Source organism: Neofelis nebulosa, chromosome 2, assembly GCF_028018385.1.
Source record: "Neofelis nebulosa isolate mNeoNeb1 chromosome 2, mNeoNeb1.pri, whole genome shotgun sequence".
Taxonomy (NCBI): domain Eukaryota; kingdom Metazoa; phylum Chordata; class Mammalia; order Carnivora; family Felidae; genus Neofelis; species Neofelis nebulosa.
In genome coordinates this window covers 208,591,645-208,598,848 of record NC_080783.1, presented here as the reverse complement: position 1 = coordinate 208,598,848, position 7,204 = coordinate 208,591,645, and the positions used below count along the sequence as shown (strand labels likewise).

The 7,204-nt window shown below is 55.0% G+C and overlaps 1 long non-coding RNA gene across 1 annotated transcript; it reads right to left on the bottom strand.

Moving 5' to 3' along the window:
- Nucleotides 1-5,763: 5,763 nt before the first annotated feature.
- Nucleotides 5,764-6,936, bottom strand: LOC131493670 (uncharacterized). The gene is made up of 2 exons (XR_009252794.1): nt 6,591-6,936; nt 5,764-6,070 (listed from the first exon to the last, which is right to left on the bottom strand). It is a non-coding gene; the product is annotated as an uncharacterized LOC131493670 (long non-coding RNA).
- Between the last annotated feature and the right edge of the window lie 268 nt (nt 6,937-7,204).

The following is a 7,204-nucleotide window of genomic DNA, read 5'->3' as shown; positions in this document are numbered from 1 at the left end:
TCAGATTCTGTGTGTGTGTCTCTTTCTCTCTGCCCCTCCCCCGCTCACACTCTGTCTATCTCTGTCTCTCAAAAACAAATAAACGTTAAAAAAAAATTTTTTTAAAGAAAATCCAGCTGTCCTCCGACATCTGAGAACATTTCTTACACCATTTATTAAACTGCTTACTCTATATATCGCATAGTGTACGAGGTAACTTTGACTTAAAGTTACACAAAGTGTAAATGACTCTGTAACATATCCTTAGGATCTTGGAATCAGAAGGAATCTGGTGTTCTGTTCGCAAATGTGGCTGCACATGGGACCACCCGGAGCCCTTTGGCAAATGCCAATGCCCAGTCTGCACCACAAGCCAAAGAAGTCCAAATCCCCCAGGGTGAGATCCAAGCATCCATCCTTTATCAATTCCCCAGGGTTTCTGACACATAGCCCAGTGTCAGCAGGGTTCTAGAACTGCCTCCTTCCCAATGCAGGAATCACAGCTATTTATTTATTCCAGAGATACATATAAAGCACCTGTCCTGTTCCAGAAACCAAGATTATCTTTTTTTTTTTAATGATTTTATTTTTGAGAGAGAGAGACAGACAGAGTGCAAGCAGGGGAGGCACAGAGAGAGAGGGAGACAGACTCTGAAGCAGGCTCCAGGCTGTGAGCCATAAGCACAGAGCCTGACGCAGGACTCGAACTCACGAACCGCGAGATCCTGACCTGAGCCAAGGTCAGACACTTAACTGACTGAGCCACCCAGGTGCCCTGAAACCAGGAGTATGTTAACCTCTTCTACAACTCTGTTGGTTCTCCGGGGTTTTTGGTGGGGGGGGGGGGTGATATTTCCAGTAATGGGGAACTCACTGTCTCAACAGGGCAGATCTTTTCCCAAGAGCTGGTTTTTAGGGAGTACATGGGGAGGGGAGACGCATTGGGAAGGGCAAATAAGATCTCTTGGTCCCACCATGTGCCAGCAATGGTGTGGGGTGCTTCACACGCACCCTTCCTTTGAAGCTCGACACCCCCACCCAGTGAGGCAGAGAGGTCAAGCACAGGATTACAGAGGAGAAAACTGGGGCTCAGAAGCACGAGGGACCCTCCCCCCCACAAAATCACTGAGCTCGTGTGCGAGGAAGCCAGGTCTGCACCCCAGAGTGTTGCTTCCATAGAAAGTTGGGGCTGGCTGGCCAGGCATTATGTCTGGATATCCAGAAAGAACCTTCCAGGTCTCTCACTAGCTTCTTAACCCCCACATTCCAGGCACAATGTTCCCCCCAGTTTTCATTCCCTGTGCCCCTCAGGACTGCAAGAGTCTGACAAATTCATTGGTAGTGGGCACCCGAGCTGCTGCTCCTGCTGAAAGGACTCAGGCAGGGCAATTCTCAATCCAAAAGAGTGACTATCTAATGGTGAAACTTGAACACATCCATCCTAGGCAACCAGCCTTGGCTTCCCAAATCACAGCCCAGAGGCGATGGCCCACTCTCCCCACATCCAGGCAGCAATAACAGCAGTCACCTGCTTCTTGTGTTCCTACTGTATACCAGGTGCCTCCCTCCTTTCTTCCCAGTCCTTATACAACAGCCCCAAATGAAGGATTATGTTCCCTTTACAAACCAGAAACCAGGCACGGACAACTCTGTCTCCAGAGCCTGAGTTCTTGCCCGAGTAGACCAGCATTTTTCAATCTGCAGGTTCTTACTGGTGAGAGGGGTGTGAAATCAATTCAGCAGACTATGAGCAGCATTCAGAAAACAGAAGCAGGGGTGCCTGGGTGGCTCAGTCGGTTAAATGTCTGACTCCTGATTTCAGCTCAGGTCACAACCTCACGGTTCGTAGGTTCAAGCACCACATCGGGCTCTGTGCTGACAGCATGGAGCCTGCTGAGGATTCTCCATCTCTCTCTCTCTCTCTCTCTCTCCCTCCCTCCCTCCCTCCCTCAATCTCTGCCCCTCCCCTGCTCACTTGCTCTCTCTCACTCTCAAAAATAAATAAATAAACTTCAACAAAAAAAAATAGAATAATAAATAAATAAATAAATAAATAAAATAGAAGCAGGTAGAAAGGAGTAAAATTCTAGCGCGCATGGTAAGGGGAGGTTTGTTTCATAAGCAAGGTGTATGTGCGTTGTATGCAAGGTCGTGATGACAAAGACATTTTTTACTGTGAGTTATGATCAAATACTCAAAGGCCAATGCCCTACACTGTTGTCTGTGTGATGTTACTAGAAAGTGGATTCCGCGGATGGGATGACAATGGGCTTTCGGCACCCAGAAGCGAGGGCTCAGGAGACCGCAGGGTGAGATCACCCTGCTTAGGGAGGGAGGGGGACCCGGGAGTCACCAGCACTCACCCATCCAGACGTTCCGCGCTGTCCTTACATAACGCCACCCGTTCTTGAGAAAACCCTCGGGAGCCAGCCTAAGGGGAAGAGGCCCACACGGCAGCATGAGAGGCGTGGGTTAGGCACCAGGAAGACTGATGAGAGGGTGCGGGAGTCTGGAATGAGCCAAGTGAGAAGGGTGATCGAGCCTCCACCCCAGGACGTCTTTGAAAGCAGAGATGGGGTTTCTGTCGAGAACAGGGCGGCCAGTGTCTCCCTCCAGCAGACTAGGCTGGTCACCTGGCCAACTGGGTAGGGTGATTCTCTGACATCGTGGTCTGGGCTGTGAACATGGAGGTGTGAGGGTAGGGAAGGGGCGGCTGGCAAGGGACAGACAGAGCCACAGTGGCATGGAACAGAGCGTCCCGCGGCCAGTCTCCTTATCACGCGGGGCAGCCCCCCACCCCCTCCCGAAGCAATGGGGGTCCCTAGGAAGAGCCCTAGAAGGGGACTTGGAGGCCCAGCTCTGCCAATAGAAACCCTGGAACTAAAGCAAATCACACCTCTGAGCCTCATTTGCCTCATCTGTAAAATGGAATAGTGGCCTAGATCAGCACTGTCCAATGGAAATATAACCTGAGTCATATATGTTCTAGCAGCCGTATAAGGAATGGGTGGAGTTTATTTTCATAATATATGTTATTTGGGGGTGCCCGGGTGGCTCCGTCAGTTCAGTGTCCGAATCTTGATTTTGGCTCAGGTCATGATCTCACGGGCGTGGGACACGGCCCCATGTGGGGCTCCACGCTGAGGGGAGACCCCACTTAGGTCTCTCTCTCTCTCTCTCTCTCTCTCCCCCTCTGCCCTTCCCCGTTCGTGCTTCCTCTCTCTCTCTCAAAATACATAAACATTAAAAAATAATATATGTTACTTAGCCCAACATGTCCAAAATGTTACCATTCCGAAATGTAGTCGGTATGAAAAAGTAGCAAGGAGATGTTACGTTCTTTGCTCTACAACTAGCACATCTCAACTTGACCTAGCCACAGCCCCAGGGCCCCACAGCCACATGGCTAATGGCTACCATACTGGACAGCACAGACATGCATAATCTCAAAGGCCTCCTCTAAAATTATGTGACTGGACGAGAGGCCAGGCTAGAGTCCTCATACACGTCCCTCGGGTTGAACCCCAGGGCCCCGGCTGGTGCCAGCTGCAGAAAACCGTTCAGGTGACATATTGAGGGAGTTACCTCACGTGGCAATAAAATGGGTCATAGATTCTGGAAGGACACAGAAGTGGCTTACCTAGCGGTATGCTGTGGGGCAGGGAGCCTCAGTCTTGCCCTCTGTAAAACAGGTATCATGATGATGGCTAACGTCATACGGCACTGACCACGGGCCAGGCAGCGTTCTTCTAAGTCCTTTATGGGTATTAAGTTCTCATTCAAGAGTCTATCAGGCGGCATCCCAATTTTACAGGAGGAGAGATGAGGCACAGAGAGGTTAGGTAACTTGCCCAAGGCCACACGGCTAGCAAGTGGTACTGCTAGGATTCGAACCTGGGCAGCCTGGCTCCAGAATCCCTGTGCTAAACCCCAGGCCCACACTGCCGGCCTCCTGGGGAGACAATACGCCATCAAGCAAAGGACTGCCTCGCAAGTCCCCGGCATCGCGCCTGGCGCGCAGTAGGCAGGTAGCAAACCGTTGCTGCCACCCTCGACCGGGGCAGAGGGGTTTGTGGGAAGGGCCCCTGGGTGACCTCCAAGCACCTGGGGCACAGCTGGGTCATGACCCGCGGGGAGGCAGCCCCCCCTTCTGAGCTTTCCTTGTGCCGCCCCCGGTCGGAGGCTGAGCGGGGAATTCGGCTGGGAGGGCAACTTCCTCATAGCTCGGGTGCGGAGGCCTCTGCAGGTGGATGGTTCAGGGGCCGAAGCGCCCGGGGTGGCGGCTCTGGGGGTGGTGGGTGGGCGGAGGCGGGTGGCCTCCGTGAGAAAGTCAGCCCCACCAGTTCCAAGGGCTGAGTCAGGGGCCGGGCGTGGGCGCCGGGTCCCCGCCTGCGAGTCGGGAGATGGAAGCAACCTGGAGGAGGGGCTCAGAGGTCAAAGGGCCATGAGCCTGGAAGCGCCCAGCGGTCAAGGGAGCATCCCAGGCCTGGGACTAAACACCGCATTCGCAGGAAGATGCTTTCACTTACACGGCGGCGTAGTTCAACTAAAGATCTGGCCCGAACAATGGAGAAGCCAAAAGTCTGGTAGCAGGTGGGGCTGGATACAGCCGCTGTGAAAACCACCCCACGCCAACCTTTCTCCCCCCATCTAATCCCAGCCTGGGCGGAACTGAGCCCCTCACGAGGCCCCAGAGGCCCCTCCCCATCAATCCGGCTCAAGCCCTAAGGTTCACTCTGATTGGTCCTGCTTTGGTCACATGCCCTTGAGCCAACGCCAGTGGACGGAGAAATGGAACACACTGATTGGCTAGTTTGGATCACATGCTCCGCCGCTTCCCCCCCCCCCCCCCCCCCGCGGTGGGGGTCGCCCACCTGTAACACAAAAGGGGAAATCGATGCTTAGGGAAGCAGTGAGGTGATTTTAAACCTTGTTTTAGTTTAAAAGAAAACAAAAATTGTCGGAGTCTTTTGTAAATCAGATCCAAGTGGAGAGGCTGGGGGTGGGGGAGGCAGGACCCTCCCCCTCCAACCTGTTCCCCTCCCCCTCCCCACAAGGGCCCCGGGAGCCCCCATGGTTCCCTCCAGCTCTGGAAGCCCAAGCCACCTGAGTCAACACAGCACACCATCCGGGTGGGCGGACTGCCCAGTGACGTCCAGGGAAACCCGGACAAGGTGAGGTGGTAACGCGGGGTCTCCGTGTACAAAGGAGTCCTTACCCCGTGCCAAATGCCTTCCGTACATTCTCCCATGTCCCTCTCACAGTGATAGGGGTTGGGCACCACGGTGGTCCCTGTTCTCCAAGAGAACTCAGACAGGCGAGGCAGTCGGCTAGACGTAGCAGAGCCTGGACTTGAACCCAGGTCTGCAGCTCAAAACCACGTGAGGGGGCAGGTGACGCAACCGGAGCTGCTAATTGTACACAAGAGTAGGCTGGAGGGTCCCTGCCGCCGGCACATCCTTGAAGAGCAGAATGGAAGAGACGGATTGCGCGGGAATCCGGAGGAAGAACAACATCAAACACAGGGAGCCTCCGGGGGAGCAGATGACTGGACCTGAGAAGGAACGCTGTGACACTCAGAGGGACAAAGGAAAGGGCAGCCTGGGGAGGCGTGAGCGTTGGGTCACCCGGGGCGGGTCCAGTCTCAGCCCTGCCAACCCACCCCTGACCCTGCACGCTGGGTGAGCTTTCCAAAGCATCCACTGGGGTGCTCCCCGTGAAAGTCCTGTGGCATTTCACCACCTGCGCCAGCTACCAGTGCCGAGGAACAGAGTACCCGCAACCTAGGGCCATAACACAACCGCTTTATTAGGCTCAGAGCCTCTGGGCCAGGAACAGACTGGGCACATTGGGAATGGCTTCATTCCTCTCGGTGATGTTTGGGGCCTCGGCTGGGAAAACTTGAAGGCTGGGGAGACTGGATGGGTGGAGCTGGGAACCGTCTGGAGGAGTCTTTGCTCACGCGTCTGGCTGTGGATGCTGGCTGTCAGCAGGACCTTGGCAATGCTGGGGGCTGGACACCTACGCATCGTCTCTCCACGCGGACTGGTTTGGGCTTCCTCACAGCATGACGGCCAGGTTCAAAGAGCGACTGTCCCAAGAGAGCAAGATGGAGAGATATTTTCCTGACCTCGCCTTGGAGATCACGGGGTGTCAGACACAAAGCTCCACCCGGGTTCAAGGAAAGGGGACCTAGGCCCAGCGTTGGATGGGAGGAATGTCAAGGTCACGCTGGAAAAAGAGCCAGAGAGGGGCGCCTGGTGGCTCAGTCGCTTAAGCTCTGACTCGTGACTTCGGCTGGGGTCACGATCGTGGGTTTGAGCCGCACGTCGGGCTCTCTCTCCCTCTCTCTCTTCCCCTCCCCTGTGCATGCTCTATCTCAAAAGATAAACTTGGAAAAAAAAAAGAAAAAAGAGCAAGAGAGATGGGAAGTAGTGTCACAGCCACCTTTGGAAAACCCTAATGTACCACAGGTCACCCTTCAGTTGGGGTCCCGCCCCTCGGCACTGCTGATGAGGCTCACTGAGCCTTACACACGCTGTTCCTTCTGACCAGAAAACCCATCTGCCCAAGCTGCCTCCACCCCCTTCACCTGGCCCACCTTGACTTACCCTTCAGGGCTCCATGAAGGTGTCATCTCTTCCCAGGAAGCCTGCTCTGGCCCCCCTGCCCCACCCCAGCTGAGCTGGGGCCCCTCTTGTCCGCTACCACATTTACCCTCCGAGCGCCCTGTGAGCCCCGCAAGAGCCTGGGTGGAGTCCACCTGTCTATCTACCATTGTATCGCCAGCACCGGGCCAGATGCCAGCCCCTTTCTGGATCCTGCCACTGGACAACCGGCAGCCACCACCCCCAGGAAGACTCCCCAGATTGTCCTAGGCGGTGCCAGGCATCGCTCCTGCTCTCCCACAGCCCCCTGAGCAGGTGTTTGGGAATGCCGGGATGAAAGGAGAACCCTCCACCCCCTGTTCCCAAGCCAGAGCTTGTTAGTGCAGTAAAAGCAGCAGCAAATTGCCAGGCGGCTCCGAGCTGTAATGATTAAAATGAGGGTATTGTTCTTGGGGCTGCTAATTGCATACCTGAGGAGTGAGGCCCGCTCAGCCCACGGCTGTTAACCCAGACCTCAGCCACAATGCTGGGCCCAGCCTGGCAGGGAGTCAGACACAGAGGTGACAGGGGTTGGGGGGGGAGGGGGTGTCCAGGAGCTAGGTGACCGCAGCCACCTC